This window comes from Humulus lupulus, chromosome 8 (genome assembly GCF_963169125.1).
Source record: "Humulus lupulus chromosome 8, drHumLupu1.1, whole genome shotgun sequence".
NCBI classification, from domain to species: Eukaryota; Viridiplantae; Streptophyta; class Magnoliopsida; order Rosales; family Cannabaceae; genus Humulus; species Humulus lupulus.
Genome location: NC_084800.1, coordinates 149,420,434 through 149,445,962, shown reverse-complemented (window position 1 = coordinate 149,445,962; position 25,529 = coordinate 149,420,434). Strand labels below are relative to the sequence as shown.

General features: G+C 33.4%; 1 long non-coding RNA gene across 1 annotated transcript; it reads left to right on the top strand.

Annotated features, from left to right (window-relative positions):
• The first annotated feature begins 11,947 nt into the window (after positions 1 to 11,947).
• LOC133794442 (uncharacterized) lies at positions 11,948 to 13,224 on the top strand. Its single transcript, XR_009875220.1, has 2 exons — positions 11,948 to 12,285; positions 12,987 to 13,224. It is a non-coding gene; the product is annotated as an uncharacterized LOC133794442 (long non-coding RNA).
• The last annotated feature ends 12,305 nt before the right edge of the window (positions 13,225 to 25,529 follow it).

Sequence of the window (25,529 nt, the reverse complement as noted above, 5' to 3'; positions counted from 1 at the left end):
TCCACACTTTTCTCTCTTTGTCTCTCTTTTTCCTCACTCTCATTCATCTTTTCACTCTCTTTTTGCTCACTCATTTTCTTTTTGTCACTCAATTTTTGCAACCTCACTTGATCTTCATACACTTGCTTTGGTGTCAAAGGCGCTAGAGTGATTGTTCGTTGACGGAATGTGAATGAATACTTGTTGGTGAAGCCGTCATGCTGCACCCACCGATCAAATTGCCAAGGCCTTCCTAGAAGTAGGTGTCCAACTTGCATGGGAACCACATCACACAACACCTCATCTTCATACTTGCCAATTCGAAATGAGACTAGCACCTGTTTTGTAACCCTCACTTCACCACTATTATTCAACCATTGCAATTTGTATGGACAAGGATGCCTAAGCGTTGTAAGCCCCAACTTGGCAACCATGGAAGCACTAGCAACATTAGTACAACTACCTCCATCAATAATGACACTACATACCTTGTCTCTCACATGACAACGGGTGTGAAAGATGTTCTCTCGCTACACCTCTTCTTCCTCTTCTTTTGCTTGCAAATTCAGGACTCGCCTTGTGACTAGTGCAAGCATCTCACCAGATTCTGGCCCATACTCATTGTCAGAAGCATCTTCCAATGGTGGCATGTCAGCAAGATCATCTTCATCTTCAGAATCTATCTCTCCACTTTCTCGAATCACCATGACTCTCTTGTTTGGACACTGGCTAGCTATGTGTCCTCGCCCCTGACATTTGAAACACCTTATCTCACTAGAATGAGACTTAGTAGGAGTTGTTTTACCTTGAGGTGGTGTGGCTGTGGTGGCTGGTTTTGGTGTAGATGATGAAGTGGGTTGGTCTTCTTTCTTTGGATAGTTCGACCTCCAAGGTGTTGTACTGGGATTGTGTGGGCTCGGTCTTGACCTCGAACTTGAACTACCCTTCTTGAGCTGCCTCTCAACTTTGATTGCCATATGAACCAAATCCTCCAATTCCACATAATGTTGTAGCTCGATTGGGTCAGCAATCTCTCGGTTCAACCCATTCAAAAACCTTGCCATGGTTGCCTCCCGATCCTCTTCAACATTGGCTCTAATCATAGCCATCTCCATCTCCTTGTAATACTCATCAACACTTCTGTAGCCCTGACGAAGACCCTGAAACTTAAGGTAGAGATCTCGATAATAATGAGGTGGTACAAACCGTCGCCTCATCACCCTCTTCATGGCCTCCCATGTTTCAATAGGACGATCTCCACTCCGCCTCCTGTTGATGCACAACTGATCCCACCAAACAATAGCATAATCAGTAAACTCAATGGCAGCAAGTTTTACCTTCTTCATGTCGGAGTAGTTGTGACAATCAAAAACTAGCTCCATTTTCTTCTCCCACTCAAGGTATGCTTCAGGATCACTCTTCCCCTGAAATGCTGGGATTCTCATTTTGATATTCCCCAAATAATTATCTACCTGGTTCCTATCTTCTCTATTCCCACCATACCTCCTATGGTTACCCGCCGACATCCTATCAAACTCATCATCAGAAACTACCCCTTCTAAATCCCCTTCATTCTCATCCTCCCTTTGGTGCACCCTATTCCTCCTTGGTCTCCGTTGTGCCCCCTCTTCTACCCTATCCAACCGCTTATGTATTTGTTCACACTCCTCCCTCAACATCCTCCTCATCTCCCCCATTAAAGCTTCAATTTGTAGATTTGGAACTGTAGGTGGTGGAGCGTCATTGCCTGCATTTCTTTCTGTATTTTGTGACATGATTGAAAATCTGAAAAAATAAGGTTAGGACAGTTATAGAAAAAGACCTCACCACACTCCCTCACGTGTTTTTCACTCAAAAATTGTCACTCAAGTCCACTCGTGTTTCACTCAACTTTGATGGCTTTTACCCTCAAATAAGCTCACACCTCTGCCTTTTTCCACTCGTATTCTTCTTTAAGTTCTTTCAAAACTAATCCAACGGTAATATGGAGTATTCAAGCAGCAAATCCAACTAAACAAACCAAACGAACACCGACGAAAACTGGTGAAAATGACGAAAAATGATGATTTTTGGAACACTTGTGTGGGGTTTTGGCCAAAAGGCCTCTAGACCATAAGGAACAAGAATAGAACAAAAATTTTTAAGACAGGTTTCCAGACTTTTTTTTTTTTTTTTTTTAGAGTTCGGACCCTCTTGGTTTCTTCTTTCTTTCTATTTTTTTTTTCAAATGCAGATACAAGACACAAGAAGAATCAGAATTGGTGGAACTACAACAATTCGAAAACAATACAACTCGGATTGCACAACAAGAACAAGAACAATTAGATATTTCACAACAAGAACAAGAGACCCCAATCCCAATTTCGGATTTTACAATAAGAAAAGAGAACTCAATCCCAATTCGGATTTCACAACAAGAACCAGAGAAAAAAACTCGATCCCAATTCAGATTCTCAATCCCAATTTCAGATTTCACAATAAGAATAAGAGAACCTCAATCCCAATTTCAGATTTCACAATAAGAATAAGAGAAAACTCAATGCCAATTTCGGATTGCACAATAAGAACAAGAGAAACTCAATCCCCATTTCAGATTTCACAATAGAAATAAGAGAACCTCAATCCCAATTTCAGAATTCCCAAATAGACTTGTAGCACTATAACAATTTCGAATTTCTCCCAAATAAAGGGAAACAAAATTTCAATCAGTGGCACTATAACAAAGTAAACAATTGACTCAATAACAATCTCAGATTTTCACAAAGGAAACAAGGATTTTCACAAACTCAATAACAATTTCAGTTGAGTAGTTTCGGATTTCAAGGGATTTCACAAAGAACTAATGTAAACAAGGAAGTAAGAACACGATTTGAACAAAGAAACAATCTGGAATTAAAGAGATTAACTATAATGGTTTCGGATTTTTAGAAGGAAAACAAGAACAAAGACTAAGAAAATCAAGAACACGAATAGATAGATTTTTTTTTTTTTTGATTTCAGAAACCCTAAAATTGAAATACGAATAGAATAGAAACACAAATGAAAGAATAAAAAAAAAAGGATAGGCCAAACCGAATGATCCTAATCTCTGATACCAACTGATACGAACCACACCAACATTGTGATGAAACCCGACACCAAATATGGCACAACCACCAAGAACACACGAGATTTGGAATGGAACCGCGACCCAATGCTTAGCCAAGCACGAACCTTGGTATGAGGAAGACGCCACAAACGGGGATGGAATCCGTTTGATAAGTCAGGATGAACGCCACAAGGAACCCCTTGATAAGTTCAAAAGTTTCTTCAAGAACTCAAGAAGAAATAAACTCACAATTTTTTCATTCAAAGTAATCTGCCCTTTCACATTGTTTTGGTAGTCCTTATAAGGACGAAAATTACATGAAAACAAGACCCTTGGTCTTCCTAATGAAAGCACCATAAACAAGACCTTTCGGCTCACACAACTCTTCCGCTCACAAAACAAGACCTTTCGGCTCACACAACTCTTCAGCTCACACAAGTATAACAACAATAACGTAAATAAATTAAAATGACAAATACAATAAGAATCATGAAGCTCCTAAACTCAGTCAACTTTGATGAGTAAGACAAGTCTCTGTTCTCCTTCAATGTTGACCACGGTCTCCTCTTGTTTTAGGACTTTGTGGACTAGGTTGTTAAGTTCTTCCTTGAATCTCTTGGCTCGTGCCCTCGTCACTGGACCAACTGGAACTTGACTTGATACTTGGGTCTTGGTGTCCTCATCAATCACCCCAAATACAAAACCTTGGAAAATCAAGATGATTATGGCAGACAAATCTCCAAAGCGAACAAGTCATAACTGAGCAGTCAAATACCAAAATCTAATATTAATCGACCAACAGGTATCATATTTATTAGAATATATATTACTGATAACTCTACAAAATTGAGTTATTTTACCACTTTTTATGTGCTAATTGTTGCTTAATTCTTGAGTTTTTAAATAATTTATTAAGTTTTTTAAGTAATTTTGAATTTATTAGTCTTATCATGATTTTATATAATTTTGTGTGTTTTTATAATTATTTTGTTGTAAAATGTTGTAGTTAATTATTTGAATTATTAGTGGTAAAAAAATGTTGTATTATTGAACTTAAATGTAAAATATAATTAAGTTATAATTAATATTTTCAAAGAATTAAATTGATTTATTTTATAATTGAAAATATTGTATTATGATTTATTTTATAGATATTTTGTAAGGAATTTATGCTCTTGAAAAGCAATGAAAATGATAAAAAAAGATGGCGTTTTTGTGAAGAATAGCAAAGGAATTTGACATTTTTCTAAGCAATTTGGGCCCATCAGCACAAGGCCCAACTGCTCTACCTAATGCACACGGCCAGCCCAAACCCACGCTGATGCTCCCAGCAGCTGCCTTCATTCAACCTCTCCACCTCCACGTGTCTTCTCTCCAGCCTTCACAGCCTCCTCATCACTTCCACACTTCCACCTTCACGTGTGCCACATTTCCATCACCTCCCAACAATCAGCAGCTTCATTCGGTCTCACTCCTTCCCAAGCCTCCACGCTTCAGCCCAATTCCACCATGGGCCTCCTGCCCAGCCCAATAGACCCAACAGCCTCCTCACGCCTGGCACCCAAAGCAGCCACTCAGTCCACCATCTGTCACAGCCGTATTCCACACAGCTGCTCCCCACACCCAATTCAGCCCCAAGCCTGCCAAAACAACCAGCCACTTTGCCTCTAATTTCTTGTCCCCTATATTCAAAATGCCAATTTTTACCCCACTTTCTACACATTTTACCCCAAAACATTATAATTACACCCTATAATTTACCCCTATTTTCCATATTATAATTAATTAAATTAATTTAATCAATTTAATTATTTTAAATTGATTATTTTAATTCCCATTTTTTGGCTATAAATAAGGGATTTGGGATGTCCATTTGAGAAGGAGGTTACTATACCAAAAATTCTACATATTCAAAACCTCTCAATTCTCTTCTTCTTCTTCTTCTTTTTGGTGATTTTCTATGTATTTTTATAGGAAAAATTTGGGGGTTCATCCTCCAAATTTTTCTATTTATGTTTGTAATTTTTAGTTTGTATTTTCTATTCTAGTTATGTATTTATAATCTTTTTAAGATTATTAAGGTGATGATGAAACAATATGTAACTAGATAGTGTTTATTTTGTATGTTGATTTCCCATTTTGTGCAACAAAGTTTATGGAATTTTCTTCTTCAAATATCTTCTTTCATCTTAAATATCATGTATTTTGGATTGTTAGCACATATTTAAACTTTGTTCTTCATTAGTGCAAATATATAATATTCTTTGTGTAAGATGTGTCATTAAATTGTACACATCCATGCTTAGAACAAAAATATTATGTTTTGCCTTATAAATAATGTTCATTGATTTATTTGTTATTTCATTAGATTGATTTACACTAAATGCTTTGAAATTATAATTTTGAAAAGTGAAGAAAAATCTTATCTTTTTAGAAGTAATTTGTGCTTAAAATTGTAAATCTATTTGGAAAATGATAGTTTGATTTATTTTAACTATCACTAAAACTTGGGAATCAATGCACTTATAAATATTATTGAACTTATATTTGGTGGATTCTAATCATTAATAATCTTATTTTACCTTCTTGTTTACAATTATATATATTGTCTTTAATATATTTACTATTATCTTTTATTTTATTTCTATTATACAAAAATCCCATCAATCTTTGGAGCTAGGTTAGAATTTATTACTTTTCATTTAAAATAATTTCATTTTCGATTTTAGACAACTCCTTTGGGTTCGACATCCTTGCTTACACGATCACTATTCTATATGAACGATTCGTGCACTTGTGATTTATAAATTTTTAAACATACCCGTTTTGGGTCCATCAATTACTTTGAAAATTATTAATACTCTCCTAAATGAATGTAGCATACCTCTATTTATCTTTTACAACTCATATAATACAATTTTAATCATTATTTCATTAAATTTTGGTTCAGGGGAGTCGAGTCCAATCAGTAATTTTTGGAATTGATATTGACTCTAGGGAGGACACTTTAAAACTGTTTCACTCTTATTATATCAGTGTAACGCTCCACGTCACTATGGTTTCTTCCTGGAATGACGACTGGCCCTACAAACCAACACTAATCTTTCCAGCGTGCTTTGTCCTCACTCGCACGCTTCCTGGGAAAACTTCCCAGGAGGTCACCCATCTTGAGATTGCTCCAAGTCAAGCACACTTAACTTTGGAGTTCTCAAGTGATGGGCTACCGAAAATAAGATACATCTTGTTGATATAGGTAGTACCCATCAATCATTTTAAGCCATCTTCAACTATGTAGTCCCATACCTACACAGTCTTAGAATCATCACACTTGACCTTCCCCAGGCGGTGTGGGATTGCACAGCTTTACCCGGTCTTTCTCCTTATGGATCATGGGATTCTGACTGTCACAAACTTAATCCAGGGTGCTCGGGATCGATTCCACTACTGTGTTTGGTGGAATTTGATGTCCCAGAGGCTAGAAATTGGTCTGGAAATCTTTATACAATTATTATTGATGGAATCCATTATCTTGGTTGTGACTAGGTGTAAGCTAGGGCTTGGGAAATGGATCATGCTCAAGGGTCATTGCTCGTAACCAGAACACTTGGAATTAAAGGTAAGAAAATTGCACCTAGTTGTGAGTAAATAACGGGACTAAGGGCTCGCTATTCTTGTATGCATTATGAAAGTTAGTATTATGCCATGTGAAAGTTGGTATTATGCCATGAGAATAGTAAACCAACGACCTGAGAGTGCTGGGGTTTACATTGGCGCACAGGGTGAGGCTCGGCCACTAGTAGCTAAGGACAACTTAATATTCACTGAGCTCGATTTAAGCGAACCAGAGTCAGTGGGGTAAACAGAGGGTGCGACCTAAGAACATTGACCCTGATTATTGTGTGATTTGGTTATCGTTGTTAACTATTGAATATGACATGCTGAATAATTGAGTATTAGCTTGTGGATTTTATGGTTATGTCTATGGCTATGTGATTAATGTGAACTACTAAGTGTATGAACATGCTTAAAGAGTTATTTAATTATTATCATTGTTTGTGCTATGATGTTGTGTTTTCTTGCTGGGCCTTGGCTCATGGGTGCAACGTGGTGCAGGTAAAGGCAAGGGTAAGCTTGATCGACCCTGACTTGGAGAACTTTAGAGGTGGAATGTACATGACTAGCTGCTCAGCCACCACGGTTGAGGGCAGAACACGAGCTGGAGGACTATAAACGTCGGTTTTGCCCTTAGAGTGGCTAGTGGCCGTTTGTACTATGGAAATTTTGTAAACTTGCTTTCAAATGTTATTTCTTTTGGGATCCCATGTACAAAATATTTATTTATATAAAATGTATCTTTTATGACCACAACCTTTTAACCCTAATTCATTAATGGTTTTAGTGACACATTTTCAACTAAACGACTTGATTAGCAAGTCCTGCACCTTTATAATTACACAATGTGACAGTCTTGGCTATCCAGGGTGTTACAATCAGTGACGCCCTTGTCAAAAAATGCCAACCCAAGGTACAAGATTGGAACATATGAATATGATTGGATCCTCAACTCAAGAACACTAATAGAAGATGTAGAAGAACACAACAATCATAGAGGAGCCAAAATATAACATCATTCCATTTACAGACTTGCACTCTTACAATGACTCAGCTCAACATATATGTATTTCAAATTTAATTGTTATACAAATTGATTATCATCAAAATAACCATTTTCTCATTTCAATATGTAGATTTCTTAGCTGTTGCAATCCAAATTAAACCATCAAAAGAGAACACCACAGAATTTCAACAACAAACAATCCAAGAGATATATCTTATCGATGAAAGGTAAAAATACAAAAACATACTTTCAATTAAATTTAGTATTGATATTACTTTACAAAATGTACACTAACATTTTTTATTCAATCTAATTTGTCAGCTTCAACCCAATACAATTAAGTATGTGGGGTCGGTTTGTCCAAGACGAATGCCAAACAATAACAAAAATTATTGAAGAATACCTAATAATATTGGAAACACAAATAGTTGTTCGAGCATATAGAGGTACTTAGAAATGTTGGGGTTTTATGCCCTAATTAAAACCCAAATTCTTTGTAATCTCATTTTATTATCAATAAAAGAATAGAAATCATTTTTTGACTTGGTCAATCACTTTGCTCACATGTTTTATTTTCATGATTATTTGTTTAATATAAACTTCTATAAAATCCCGAGCATATAACTAATTGTATTTATAGTGACGTAATCACAGTGGAATATAAATATGATTATATGTTCAAAATAAGTTAGTCCTAAGATTAGTCAGTGCACATGATTTACATTGACTTGCCAATCTACGATATGATCTACTTGCATATTGTAGTGTTATGTTCTTTCCAGAACATTAGCAAAGTAGATAAGATCAGATGTATTTGTTACATCGGACAGGACCGATATTGACAGTTGATAAGATAAGTAAACATACCATTATTATCTATTCTAGTCATAACATATAGTTGACCATAGGTCAATTTAATCTCACTTCTGAGTAGTTAGTATTCTAACTAATTGTATAATTAGAGTTCTTTGACTTGTTCGTTACCAGCTTACCCTACGGACTAGCCCATACTTACATCTTGGGAACTCGGTAGTATAATTGAGTGGGAGTGTTAATCATATATATGAACATCTATAGCTTCTGATGAAGAAGTGAAATGATGGTTTCCTTTTAGTTTGGTTCAAGGTGTTAAATGATAGAGATCTCATTTCAGTAATTAAATTAGTTTATTGAAATATCATTTACAAGGAACTAAGTGTTTTAAGGATAAAATACAATGAGGGGTAAAACGGTATTTTAGTCCTATCTCATTGTAGAACATCTATAGAGGATTGAGTGACAATTGTGGTTTTAACAATGGATAATTAATAGCGTATTTATATTTTTTATAGAGCATTCTATGAATTCAAGAGTGCAATTCTGATTAGTGGAGTCACAATGAATTAATAAGTTAGTAAATTTATTTGTTAGATTTATGATAACTTATTGGAGCTTGATTTCATAGGCCCATGGTCCCCATTGTACCTTGGATGAAATAACCTAGATAGTCTCAATTAATTGGTTTAATTATCAATTAGAATTATCAAAGTTGACTAGGTCAATTTTGGATAGTTTCACAGAGTTATGTATTTTTTAGAAGAAAAGATAAATTGGGGAAGATTTATTAATTAAGATAAATTGGTATCTAAATTAATAAATAAGTTTAAATCAAGGTTCATATTATAAATAATTAATTTGATAAAGGATTTAAATAGTTATTTAATTAATTAAATCAATAGAAAATAATATAGACTTTGTTTTTAAGTCCAATGAGCTTATAATCAAACCGTGAAGATTTGTGATATTCCCTATACGATGAAAGTTTTGCAACCTATGGAGGTAAATATTACTTTTTTTATTTTAATTTAATAACAAAATACAATTTTAAACTTTCTAAAGAACAATTCTTATTTGATGTAGGAAGCATACTTTTGGATATAAGCAAGTATAAATATAATTAATTTTGCCCAAATGTACTATTACATGTCTTGTGCGACATGCCATAGAAAAATACAACATAAGTATGACGAAATAATTGTTTGCGAAAATCCAAACTGGAAACAGCGAGGGACCCCCACACCACAGTGAGTACTTTTTATTTAAATTTGTAAATAAATTATAAATTTTTAAATAAATTATAAATTTTTAAAAAATTACTAATATTCACATTGAAACTAATATATTTAAATACATTTTAAGTGCTAGGGCATAAACTCGATGTTGTTATGTTCGGAGAAGTAGTAGAAGATATATTTGGTTGTTTTGTATTCCAGTTGATGGAAAATTCTAAAGATGTAAGAATACATATGAAAACAAAAATTAATTTATATAAAGTAACTCTAAAGTGTTCTTGCAGGAAAATCCTCAATACATTGAAAGTGTTGCAAATAAATTAGCAACAAAAAAATGGACAATCAAAGTGTCTACAGATAAAGAAAAAATGAAGAATGTACAAGTATTTCACTATTCTATCCATTGAACCCACACAAGATGACAACAACAATGAATCATCATCCTAAATTTCAAACACAAATTAACCCCTTCTTTGTTTTTTTAATTTTTTATTCAGAATAAATCCCCTTCTTTATTAAACTATAAGCAATTTTATTTTTATATTTTTATTTACGAAAGACTAGCCATTATTTATTAAACTATAGACAATTATATATATATATATATATATTTTTATTTACGAAGGTCTAGCCTTTAAAACCCTTCACTAGCAAAATCACTCGTTCGGAAAAAAAACTATCAAATACTTATCAACAATGTTATTGATTGAATTTCATTAATTTTTTTAGTAATATCTTTATGTCATACATTATATTAAACTTTTTCTTTTAAAATGTATGACATTGAATATTATATAATAAAATTTAATATGAAAGTTAAAAATAAAATAAAATTCACACATTTTCTCAATACAACTAAGCAAATGTGCTTTCTGCTAATGTATATATATATATATATATATAATTATAGGACAATTCTTCTATAGGGGCTTCACTTTAAGCCCTATTGGTAAGGCTCTCATTGTTTCTCGACCCATGAACAGTTTTCGGCGCGACTTTTTTTTTATGACTGTGTATATTGTAGCTATTTAGAGCATCCTGCAAATTTTCAGAAAATTCCGAATAGTTTACAATATCGAAAACTAGGTTCAAACATGTTTTCCACGCACATAAAAAAAATTAGTCACGCATGCAATAACATGTTTGAACCTAGTTTTCGGTATTGTAAACTATTCGGAATTTTCTGAAAATTTGCAGGATGCTCTAAATAGCTACAATATACACGGTCATAAAAAAAATCGCACCGAAAACTGTTCACAGGTTGAGAACATTGAGAGCCCTACCAGTAAGGCTTAAAATGAAGCCCTATAGGAGAATTCCCCTATAATTATATATGACTTTTTATGGTTACTACCCATGGATGGTTACTTTAATATTAACCACTAGATTAAGATCAATGATCTATATTTATTGTTGTTAATTAATATTTCTAAAAATAAATTTGGATTTTTTCAAATTTTTGGAAGGGTTACTTGATGAAAAATATGTATTTATTATGAAAATATAATATTGCAAACTTTTTATTTTTAAAATGCATGTCAATTTTTAAATATAGCCGGTGTCTCTCATTGGTTGGAAACAACATTAATTATAACCACAAAAAAATAACTAAATTCGAAATTAATGTAGAAAAAAAATATTTACTTGTTGGTGAGTTGCTATACCAAGCCACTATGTTGCTACATCGTCATAATTGTTAGTACCTGTAAAGACTGAGAAAAAAAAAAATATATATTAATGGGTGGGACCCACTTAAGTGAAAAGAGTCAATGGACTCTTTTTTTTTTTTTCTTCTTTTCCTTTTCCTTCTTTTCTTTCTCTTTCCCCGACTGCCCTCTCTCTTTCTTCTCTTTCTCTCTTGTCTCCACGACAACACACCACCGCCACTAAGACCCAACCTCCGGCAACCACCAATTTTGGCATACGGTGGCTCATTGGATTCACCTTGCTCCGGCGACCTCAACCACCAAGCGGCATCGCCCAACTCGCCGTAAGTTGTTCGGAATAGTCAGTCAAAGTTTTGGTCCGTCAACTTTGACTGTGTTTTTCGGCCAACTCTGACCACCCCTCGGCAAGTGGTTGATACCTTTGGAACCAGCGTGGAGAGAGGAACAAAACCCACTAATTCGTTCCGGTCAACTTGCCGTTTTTCTCCAGCAAGATTTTGGGTATCTCCGCCCTTTGGAAGCGTTTTCCAGCGACACCGGAGGTCATTTGGGCGAAGGAGTTGCACTTTTGTGATGTACTCATCGAGAGGATCTTTTTGATATATGCTATGCATATATTCGTCGACGTTTCCAGTACCGCCACCAACCGCTATAGTGCACCGCTTGGGTAAGGTTCCGGAACTTGAAATTTTAAATATGGTCATATTATATGTCATTGGGCACGATTTTGAATAAGGAATGCTATGATGATAATCGTTTGCTCATTTGGTGCACGTAGGAAAAACGTGATATTAAAATCGGACTAAATCCTTCTAAGATCATCGATAAGCTTAGGAGCGTTGCTTTGGGCTCGGATTAAATTCTAAGGAGATATCTAAAGAGGTAGGGATTCAACTAGACTATTGGACTTATTTTACTCGTATTAAATTGCATTCAACATATTCCAATTTTGATATTTATAAAATGTTTGAAAAATTGAAAACTTAACCTGCATGTTTTCTGATCTGTTCTGAGGGCACCGAGTGCCAAATATATATTTTGTTCACTTATTTATGCAGGTTATGATTTTTGGGTTTATTCAAATGTAGTTGTTATGCTGCCCAATTTTCTAAAATATAAAGGGAATATGTTTCTTTCTTTTCATGTTTACCTGCATTTGGTTATACTGATGAGAGCCATAGTGATCATGATTGGTGCACGTTGTTGTTTCACGACCTAGTCTCTGTGTCATCATAGGTAGATCAGGTGTCCACTCACCTGTAGGTGTAAAGACCTAGCATCTGTATACAGGAAGTGTTCTGAGCCTCCCCATTGTGGTGGTTATCAGGTCCGGCTACCCGGTTTAGGATGTCGGATTTTCTATGGTGGGTAATGGGAACTAGGGATCTAGTGGACGGTGTGATGTGCACTTGTAGCTATTCTCTTATGATTATTTGTGGTTTCTTTATTTTGGTTTATACATGATGATATATGTTTTGCTTTCAAAGCTAACTATGCAGGGGTTTTATTAAACTTTTGGGTCCATGATATTAGTTGTTTTTCTACTGGGCTTTATAAGCTCACCCCTATCTCTCCCATTCCAGGAGCCTAGTGACGCGAACGTGGAAATGATGAATTATCGATGGAGCCAATGTGTTTAGCCTATTTCTATTTCGGGTCATTGTCTTATCTTTTGAGCATTATATATGTATTCGACTTCGAATCTAATGATCGGTATATCTGAATGAGCTATGAAATAGTTAGGGATGAGGAATGGTGGATGCTAAGTATTATTTTGAGTGTTTATGACTTATTAAATTTAACTATTTGGTGATTACATAACTGTGAGAATATTATTGTTTTATGTATAATGATAAATGATCATACTTTTATTACTAATATTTTTCTATCTAATTATAGGAGTTATTTAATTATTTTAACTTATAATTATAGTACGATTTAATATAAAGTAAATGATCATTTATAAAGACTATTTTTCAACGAGGGTCAAAGTTTGACCTTTGACCACCCAAATTATGGATATTACAAATCTGTCACGGCCTAGGGCTCGGGTCGTGACAGTACCCATCTACGGGTAGTAACTATTGAAAAATCTTCAATTTTTATATATATATATATATATGTGTGTGAAACTATCTAACAAGAAAATAAAAAGACATATAAAAAGCTATATAGAATAGTATTAATGAAAAAACTACATATACGTGTATAAATTCAAATGAGTGATATAGCTTCTTAATTTTGAGTGTATTTTATATAAGTTTATTAATATTTTTTGTTGTTGGAGGATTAGTTAATAGGTGTGATAATACGAGATATTTTAAAATTTATATGACATTTTAAAAATAAGTCAAGTAGAACTCACACATATGGTAAAGCCATAGTTTTATATATTAGTTTTTAAATAGGTCATATTTTTAAAAACTTCCCTTCAATTTAAAAAAGATGTTTTATTTTAATAATTATGTGATGAGAAAGAAAAATATTTTTGAATTTAAAAAAAAAGTATTAAAATTATAAACAATTTAATATTAAAAAATAATCAATCTAAAATAACCAGTTCTATATGCACTATTGCAGATTGAATTAAATTAGTTTTAAATGATTGTGCGCATTAGATGAGATCCAAAATCTAAATTAACACTTAGTATATGAATATTGCAGTTTGGGTTGGATGAATACCTCTACCCACAACTAACTTTATTCTTATTAAAACAAATGCTCCACGAAAATGAATTACGCAAAATTAATTAAAGTATTTGTTTTATAGGGATTAAATAACAATGCAATCTATAGAATACTTGACAAAGTGACTTCAATAAATTTGAAAATAATTAGTGTGAAAGGATAACCAAAAATATAATTGATAAAGATAAGAAAATTCAATAATATAGCGTTATTTATAAAAAAATAAATGTGAGTTTTAAACCTATAGAATTTTAATCTTAAAATTAAATTCAATACTCTCCATATAGAATAATTGTAATGCTTTGAAAGAAAGAGAATGTATAAGTGAAATAATTTTTGTAAAAACAATAGTATTTTAAACCAAAGAATTATCCAATAATTTAAACTTAATTTAAATATTTTTATCTAAAATAACTACTGAAATATTGAAGGAAACAAGCTTTGACCGTAAAAATTATCATCAGAAAAAAATTAATGGAATAAAAAAAAATGATGTCACCAACATACTCCCGTACGTCAAACATTAATTAAACATTTATATATACATATATATATATATATATTATGTAGATTCTATAATCATACACACCAGGATCATAACTTGAATTGCGAAGTCTTCTTTGTGGTTTTTATTTGATCTCCTGAAAACTCGACAATCTTGGAAACATTTCCATAGTTATAGTATACATGTACATGTAGTACATATCCATTGCACTAGAGATTTTATTGAAGTGGATAATAAAGAGGGAAAAAAATAATCGGATAATGTTCATTTGTATATACACATTTTAAAACTGAGATTTTGTATAAAACAGTGATGAATGTAAACAAATTCACCAGTCCATTTACTTTATGTATATATATATCGATATTATAGAATTGTTTGGGAGTGTTGTGGGAGATATAACAGCAGCAGGAGTCTCTCAGTCATGTCTTCAATCGGAACGTTCATTCCCAAATAAAGATATGGACGTTCAAGCCCATTTACTTTTGTATGATACGCTGCGACGAGTCTATAAATATATATATATATATATTTTGACAAATTATAAATTTGTGTGTATATATTTATTTAGTTTGTAATAACGAGTCTATGTATATATATACAAATATATATCAACCGTTTATCAACCGTGGAACAGGTTATTACCAATCCGCCGTACCTGGATAAGAATATTAACTTTCTTTTAATCAAATAAAATGTAAAATAATATGAATATATATCATTACTCATTAAAAAAAATCCCATATATACTTTGTCAAAAAAATAAATTAAAAAATCCCATGGAGAATAAGGTAAACGGCAATGTTATTATTTTTTTTGGTAAGAAAAAAGAATAAAAAAGTTGGGTTATTGTCTTCTGTCTCTCATAACATTTCTTCCATTTCAGGTAGCACCGATTGAATACGGCCCTTCGTCATCTATGGAAACCTCTTCATTCGCCAACGAAGCCCTTACGAACCCAAACCCCCGAAACCCTTCCCCAATTCATGATAAAAACGCTGAAAAAAATAATGCCGTCAAAGAAAACAAACAGTACTATACCCAAACACCTATCAGTTTTCTCTTCCTCCGAAGCCAACCACACCATGGATTCCTACCTCTCATCTTCATCAGTCTCTCAAGAAGAGTTCAACATCTTTCACAGGGTTGACCGCCTTCTCTTCCGTCGGCTGGTCATGGATCTCCGCCGCGATCCGTCCCAGTCCTCTCAAGTCATGGCCCTGTGGCTCTGGCTGGAGCACGCCCTCTTTTACATCCGGGGGAGTGGATATGATCTCATCGCTAAATCCGTACTTCCTCTACCGGAAACACTCCTCGACGCCTTTGCGACCGAATCTGAAGCCGTCTTGAGCTGCGTGGAGAGCGATCATTTCCCCTTCGCATCTTCCACTATTGCTAGCTGTAGTGGTACTGCTCGTCCGAGGGCGCCAGCCCTTCCTATGTTCCAGATGCTGATTCAAAGCACAGCAAGCCTGGAGGTCTTTTATTCGATCCGGCTAAGGGTCATTTGGGGCGTCGCGGACATGACCAACCGGGTTTGTGCCCGGGCGTTTGCCGACATTATAAAGGAGGCGACGGAGCGGAGGATGGCTGAGAACATCGCGATGAGTGAGGCAGTCGATGCTTTCTATGGAGGAGGGAGATGGATCAACAATCTTATGATGGTGAGGCCACCGCTTTATACAAATAGGTCTTTGGCGATGCCGCCATTTCCTGGAGTTGTGCAGGCTGTTCATCCTTATCAACACTACTCTTATGTGCATGGGACACAGCCTCCGCTAGGGGATTATGTGATCCCCACGCGGTCTGCTACTACTTTGAATACTACTTATAGTGATTATCATGCGGCCATGGTTCGTGAAGTCGTCGATGATGATGATGATGATGATCAGCAGCAACAGCAGCAGCAGGCGCCAATAAGTTTGAATAATCAAGATGTTGGTGTTGTTCCTCATGATGATCATCATAGTGAACTTGATTTTGATTTGATGACAGAGACGTTGAACAGTTTGGTACTGGACGATACTAAGAAGGATGATCCTGATGAGAGGACTATCTTTCTGACATTTTCCAAAGGGTACCCTATTTCTGAGAAAGAAGTAAAACTCTTTTTCACCAGGTATAATATATTGTTTATTTCCGAGAACCCATAAAATAAAAAAAATAAAATAGCAGGTTAATTTATCAATTGGGAAAATGAAAAAAATAAAGTGAGTATTGTGTATGGGTTTATATATATGTTGGACTATGTAGATTTATTAGTTTGTTAGAAAACGTTATTTATATGTATATCTATATATGTGTTATTATGATTTAATTTTGTTGGAAATAACTTTCGACAATTCAATTAAGCATAGTACATATATCTCTAAAATCAAATTAGGTCTAGTGCTAAGAAGTACATTTTTCTTCGTTTTTAAAAATGAAAATATGTCTTCAAATTCTCTTACACCGCATCATATAAATGTACGTGCTTTTATAGGTCTTAGAAATACATCATATATATATTTATAGAATTTAATAACAACAATAGTGTATAGTGTATCTACATGTATACTTATATGTATCTTTATATTGTCTAGATCTCAGACAATTACAAACAAAACGGATTCGGCCGGTTGTTTGTTATTTCTGTATATGATCTTTATAATTATTTATTCCCCATAAAATAATAATAAAAGATTAATGTATCAATTGGGAAAATGTAAAAAAAATAAATAAATGAATATGATATGGTTTAAATATATGTTGAACTAACTAGATCTATTAATTTGTTAGAAAAAGTTTTCTATGTAGTCGTATATATATGAGTGTGTGTGTTGAGATCTGATGATTCAATTTTACTGGGAATAACTTTCGACAGTACAATGAACTTTCGACAGTAAAATGATGGAGCTTTTTATTTGTTTATTTTAATTTAGGGCTAAGAGCTTGTGTAGAACAAATCTCTCTGAAATAAAAATAGGTCGATCTAGGGCTAAGAAATACATTTTTTTTAAGATCTGAAGATTCTTTTATACAACATTATATATTTTGTATAAATGTACGTGCTTTTATAGTTCTTAGAGATACATCATATACATGTATATCTTTATTGTCTAGATCTCAGACAATTAAAAACAAAACGGATTAGGTTTTGTTGGATTAAACTCTTATTATTATTATTATTATTTGAAATATATACAAGTATATATTGTGTCACCATGCCATATATGATGAGATTAATTATTTTATATCGTTTTTTATACATTTAGTATTGAAATCCAATATACCAAGTGTTTAATTAATATATAATTTCAGTAGACATCTTAATTTATTGTCTCAGCACATTAACAGCAAATAGATTTGGGTTGTTCGATTACAGTATCTCTTATGTTTTGTGTTCTTATATTATTTTTCAAATATAAGTAGTGTCACCATTAATATGAGCTTCATTATTTTCTTTAGTGTTTTATAATTAGTACTGGAAATCATATACCTAGCGTACTGCGGCTAGGTCGTCAGTGGTGAAGATTATTATATGTGATGACGGTAGAGGTTTCTTATTATTTGTTTCTTAATAGAAAAAATGTGTTCATTGTATATAAAATATATAATTTGGGTTTTGTTGTGGCTATCTATATATATAAATTCTGCAGTTTAGTTGGAGCTGCTTTGATTGAGGAAATACATATGCAATATCGATCAGGAGAAGAGCAATCTCTGTTTGCTCGGCTTGTACTTCGATCTGCTTCCGACATGGATGCAGTCCTTCAAGGAAATGAAAAAGTGAAATTCTCCATTGATGGAAAACATGTCTGGGCGAGAAAGTATGTGCGTATGATTACTGCAACTACTACTACTTCTACTCCCACCAAGTCTAACCAATGCTCACCAAAATTGGATGAGGCTTAAGCTCTTCTGATGATACTGCCGCCTGCTGTTTTCTTAATTTGGTGCTATCTTCCAATATGCACTAATTTCCAATTAATAATAGATAAGAGTATTAGCTAGACAATGCCCTAGGTATTACTTTTTCAAATGATCGACTATCATGGTTTCTTTTATTTCGAATAACTTTGCTATTAATAACAAGGGTTTTGATCCCTCCCGCATATTGAACTTTTTTAATAATTGGTGACTGAATATATTTAATTATATAGTCGAGGTGTGTTATATTTTTCGAAATAATTAGACGATGAACTTGAGCGATGTTGTTGTTGAACGTGATATGAACACATTATATACACATGAAATTATATTGATCATTATAATGTAATATAAGGACTTCTTTTTTTACTCAGAATCAGGTATGTATTGCTCTAGTAGTCAAGTACTACCAGATATTGACTAGTTATAAAATAACAATCACGCGTATCGTGTGATATGCGGGGCAGTTCTTTCCGTTTTATTGTAGGCTTTCCCGGTTTTATTGTCTAAAGTTTTTTGTAGACGGAGGCATAGCTTATATATGTATATGATATTAACTTATAAAATTAGTACCCTGTCAAAGAACAAAAATGTTATCTAAAATAGAATTGCACCTTGCTCCGCTTAGATTTGTAATATCAATACCTTCTCTGGTCAAAGGTAACTTTGACCGTTGAAAAATATTATTTATTAATGATCCTTTCGTTTATATTAAATAATACTATAATAATAAGTCAAAATAATAGAATAAATCTTATAATTATATATAAAAATATTAGTGATAAAAGCAACATCATTTATCATTATACATAAAATAATAATATCTCCACACTTATGTAGTCCCCAAACAGTTAAATTTAAAAAGTCATACCCAAAATAATATTTAGCATTCACCATTTCTCATTCCTAACTATTACACAACTAATTTAGATATACAGACCATTACATTCCAAATCAAATACATATATAATGTTCAAAAGAAAAGACTATGACACTAAAAAGTACTAGGCTAAACACATCACCAAGTTCCTAGAATGGGAGAAATATAGGGGGTGAGCTTATTATAAAACTCAGTAGGAAAGAAACTAATATCATAGGACCCAAAAGTTTAATACAACCCCTGCTGCATGGTTAGCTTTGAAAACAAAATATACAACATCATGTATAAACAAAAATAAAGAGAGAAACCACAAATAATCATAAGAGCATAGCTACACGTGCAAATCACACTGTCCACTAGATCCCTAGTTCCCCTTACCCACCATTGAAAAACTGACATTCTAAACCAGCACTACAAGAAAAAATGCTTTTAATAAGACCAAAAATGTGTTATCAAAACATACTATAACACTTTTTGACGTGGTAAGACCGACTATTTTATCGTAGGTCAGGGTACTTTACATAACACTTTATCATTGTTATACAGATGTGTTATTATACTGTCAACGATAACACACTTTCTGTGTTATATTAATAAATAGATAAGTGTTTAATTATATTATTTATAGTCGATTATATAATACATTTCAATACTTATAAATTTGTGTTATACTACTCTTTAGTATAACACATTTTTTGTGTTATACTACACTTTAGTATAACACATTTTTTGTGTTATATAATGAAGTTTGCATAACAAAATTCTTTCTTATAAAAAATGTTATTGTAATAGATATTATAACACATTTTTTGTATTATTTTAATATTTAGATAAGTTTAAATTCTCATTATATATTCATTTATATAACACTAATTTATTCTATTATATTTTTATTTTTTATTTATACAATTAAAATTAGCTTTCTAATATATACTAGCATCATCAAATGAACTTGATTTTCAAATAAAAAAAAGTAAAACATTCAACACTGTCATCAACAACAAAATGTTCTTTAAGTATTCAAGTAGTCTTAAATATTCAACATATTGAAAAGTTACTACTTTGAGCACAAAATATTCTACAGCTGCCCAACACAAAACCTTCAAAATTAAGTATCTTTTTATATTTTGCTTGTCACATCTGCAAAATAAACAAAGAAATATTTATTGTTATTATCTAGCATCACAAATTACTTCAAGAAAAATGCTATGGAAATTATTTCCAAGAGAGGACACCACATACAAAATAATGAATTCACAACTACACCAAAGCAAACAAAGAAACCAAACACTAAATTATAAAACATTGGTTCTTTTTTGAGTATGAAAATGTACCTCTTGGAATAACTTTTTTAGAAGGCCATGCAACTGTGGAACCAATTGCTTCTTATATTGTAAGCATCACATTATTAGGACGAAATAAATAAGATTCTGGTACAATATCAGCAGCAACCCATACTCACATAAAGTCTGGTCCAAGAGGCTTTCCATGTAGAATTAACTTTGGATCACTAGAATCCCAACGACCTTCAGCAACAATTACATCTGCCCAGTCAAGCAAGTAGCAAGCATTCTTCACTTCTGTAAAGTTATGTCTTTTTTCTAGTGCAATACTCTACCAAATTTATTTTAAAGACAATATATTAGTTTTTGTATTTGTTCTTCTAAAATAAATCATTAAAACAAAACACAACTTTGATAATTTACCTTAGGGGAATGAATATTGTTTGACTGCGGCACATTGTGAGACTGTCCTTCGCTTGGTGTCGCTTTACCACCAACCTAAATATAAAACCAAGATAAGTTTCATTGGAAGAAAAGAAAACTAAGGTTTATATGTGCAAGATAGAATTACCACCAAGTGTTCTTTAAGTAGATTCATCATTTCAGTCATTTTGAGCTTCATATTCTGTTTCTCTTCTTCTAACTTGGAGATCTTGCTATTACACATATTAACAATAGTTAGCTTCGACCTTGTTAAGCCTCTTCCGTGTTCGATTAAATGACCAGATTTTGGATTACCAAACAATTTTGTCAAGGCATGCTCATCAGCGTTGTTTGTAGTTCCAGATTTTGGGTCTTCAAGGAGAATCTCATTCAATGAACCCTGCATATAAATTAGTATAACTAATGTATGCATTATGGAAAATAAATATAAAATCACAAAAATTAAATGACTAATACTCACAAAAATATCAGATGCCGTTGGGTTTACAGGTTCACCATTCTTCTTGGTATGGGTTCTCTGAAAAGCATCGATTCTAGATAACTTAACATCCTCATTTTCTTTTTTCTACACAATACAACAATAGAGATTATAAAATAGAGACTACAATAATGGAAGCAAAAATACAAACAGTAAAAAACTTAATTATTACCATATCATCAATTGTTCGAGCATATCCTCTTCGACTTAAGGTGTGTGGAACAACTTTCTTTCTTCTCTCTTGGTATTTGGCCCTTATATCCTATTTAATAAATAAGTAAAAGAGGCATAACAATATTTAATTTAACACCAACAGAGATAAAAGAGGCAACAACATCACTTCTTACATCACTTTTTATGCAATCCGACTTTAAGGCTAGTCGTTCACTCTCATTTTTTGCATTGATAATATCCTTTACAAGTCTAGATTTCTCAGATCTCCATAGTTCTGCCATCATTTCAAAGCATATCTTTTTTTGCCAATCATCATGTAAGTCATATTGTGCCTACAATAGAATATAGAATAATATATTATATGATTAAGTGTAGAGATGAATATATAAAAAAAAATACAGTCATAAAACTTGTAATTCCACCTGAATAGATGCCCAAAGAACATCTCTCATGAGTGGTGAAACTTTCCTCCAATCTGAAATAGTGTAAGGAACAACCTCTCGCACAAGAGCACCCACAAAAGAAGAAAATTGCACTGAGTTAGTACCAACTGGTTGCCCTTTTTCATTCCAATTTATTATCCTTAAGTCATTGTTCCTCTTGGTAATATTTTCCAATAGAGTTTTTCCCCTTGTCTTCTTGGCTAAGTTCATTACATTCACATCTACATCTTGAGGTATTTCTTCAATCTCAGTTTGATTTGCCTCATCAGTTGTTTTTTGTAATCTAACAGATTTTCTAAGAGGTTGTTCAAGTTCTACCTCAACCACTTCTTCAAATTCTGCAGCAACCCCTTTTTCAAATTCTGTAGCAGCCACTTCTTCACATTCTGCAGCAGCCCCTTCTTCAAATTCTGCACCAACCCTTTCCTCATCAGCTATCTTCATGTTCCTCCCTTGCCCCTTTTTCACAAACACTATCAACTACCTTATCTACTTCATAATTAAGAGATCTTCTAGTTTTTGAACTTCCAAGTGACATCTCCATGTCTTCCACATCATCATTTGGATCTGGCTCTGTATTATAGACCATATGACGAGTTGCTGCTCTAGTACTAAGAGCAGGTGGTGAGTCAATTACAACTCTAACAGGTGCAGAAAACCTACGAAGAGCACTATTTTTCTTTAAAATAGGGCTTCTAAGCAACGTATCTTCCCAATCAGCTTGAGTGTACAATGATGCTTTTCGCTTTTTGGCCACAAAATTGCATAAATCACCTGGACGAAGGTGTTTTTTTTGGAGATCTTCGTAATGTACTCATTTTTCAAGTTGAAATTGCTGCAATATAAAAAGAAAGATAACATAAGAATATAAATCAGAAATGCAGATCACCAGAGAGTAATAAACATACACTAAAACCATAAAACCAGAATTGTTTCATTCAAAGTAAAATAAAATCATAAAGTACACCATAGAGAGTAATAAAACAAGATTTGTTTCATTCAACAAAAGAGTAATTATACACCAAAATTACATACAAAAAGTGTAAGCAGATTTGTTTCATTCAAAGTACATAAGAAACAACAGAAAACTCAATTTTCTTCATTGGATTCAAGTCCAAAACACCCTATATTTGAATCCTTTAAAGCTATATACCAATTACTTGACTCATTCTCCCTTGCATAAAAAGATTTTTTCACTTGTGAAGCTAATACAAATGGATCCCTAATGGATTGAGCTTGTCCTATATTAAAATTTACAAGCGTATAGAACTCCGACTTCTTAACACCTATTCGAATATTCGCCCAATCGCGCCAAAACAATGGCACCTTAAAAGTACGATAATCAAGCATAATTATATCCTTGATAACACCAAAATACTCTTCTTTATCATTCAATTGCCCACTCTCATGTGCTTCCAAGTATACACTGCTGTTTTGAGTTGTTTTTTTAGCTCATTTTTTATGGAATCGAATTCCATTAATCATGTACCCTTTATAGGAAGTGACACCGCGACTTGGACCTTCAGCCAATTGAGCTAACATGTCATCCACTTTGTTTAAGTTAGAAATCTGAAAATAAAAATATTTTTGTAAGAAATTTGTACACTAAAACAAAACGTAAACTTTTATCTTGGCAATAGAATACAACCTTTTCATAAAACCATAACGGGAACCCTTCAGAATGTCGATTCCACAACAAAGTTTGATTGTTATTCAGATTTGAGTGCCTTTCTTTCAGCTCATCCATATGGACATTGATAAATAATTCTACAATATCTGAGTTAAACAACACATACCGATGCGCTACTGCCAAGTTCAATTGGTCAAGCTCAAAGCACTCTGCTGCTGATAGTGGATTTTCTTCTAGTAATGTACTATCTTGATTATCATTTTGCTTTAAAAAGGTTTCACAAAAGTGTACACATTCAACAGCAAGATAGCGATTTGTAATACATCCTTCTGGTCGTGCATAATTTGCTACAAATCCTTTCAATACTTTCATATATCTCTCAAAATGGTACATCCATCGAAATTGCACCGGACGACAAAGTCTAACTTCTCGTGCTAAATGAACAACCAAGTGAATCATTGGATCAAAGAAAGAAGGAGGGAAATATTCTTCTAGTTTATAAAGAATTTCAAAGGCTTCTACTTCCAATTTCATAATTTCCTCCTTATTAACCACACGCTGACACAATCCATGGAAAAACTTAGAGAGCTGAAGAATTGTCTCTCTACAACCTTCTTCCATTAAACCCCTTATAGCAATAGCCAATAGTTGTTGCATAATCACATGACAATCATGAGACTTAAGTCCTGTCAGCTTCCGTTTCTTCACATCTACATAGTTTCTAATGTTAGAGCTATATCCATAAGGCAATTTCAAGTCAAATAGACTCTCACAAAGCAACTTCTTATAAGATTTTGATAGAGTGTAAGCTGCAGCAGGAAGACGAGTAACACCATTTTATTCATACGGATGGAGATGAGGCATAATGCCCATCTTTGTCAAATCTAATCTCGAGGTGTGGAAACATAGTGGAAGAACCGAAAAAAGACAAAAGTTGGTGGAATACAGTGTTTCAGAGCACTTCCTGCGACCGTAGGAAGGGTGTCTTGCGGCCGCAATTTGAGAAGAGTTTTCGCATTTCTAGAGCACTCCTGCGGCCATAGAAATGACATCCTGCGACCGTAGGATATGTCTAGAAATGTGAAAAACACATATTTTTAAGGAAGGGCAAAATTGGACTTTTGGGGGGCTAAAGGAGGAAACCTAGATTGAACTTAATGAGGCTTCAGCCGAAATAGAGTAGTAAGCAGCCATTTTGGGAAAGAAAAACCAGCAAGAAGAAACAAGAAGAACCAAAATTCAGCAAGAAGAAGGAGAAGGAAGAAGCTAGCTCAAGCATCACTTTGGATTTGTTCTTCTTTCTATTTCTAAACTCCATTTTTACATTTTCTTAGTGATTGCTAAATTTGAATATTATGGGCTGTTTTGATTGTGGATTAATGTTTATGAACTCAACCATGAACTAATGTTTAGGTGGCTTGACTTGTTGATGAACCCTATGTTATAGTCTATCAATTTCTTGCACTTTATTTTAGTAAAATCTCCTTTGTTCATTCAATTGTGCTTATATTAATTTCTTATTGTTGTTTGGCAAGCAATGGCAAGTTATTTAATTATGTTTAATGCTGGAATGGTTAAATGTAATGGGAAGAACTTGGATGACACAATAAGTCATAATGTCGGTTAGGTTATGTTAGTAAGTAACATATGGATATGTTATTTGCCTTGTGTAACTTTTGAGAATTGAACTTT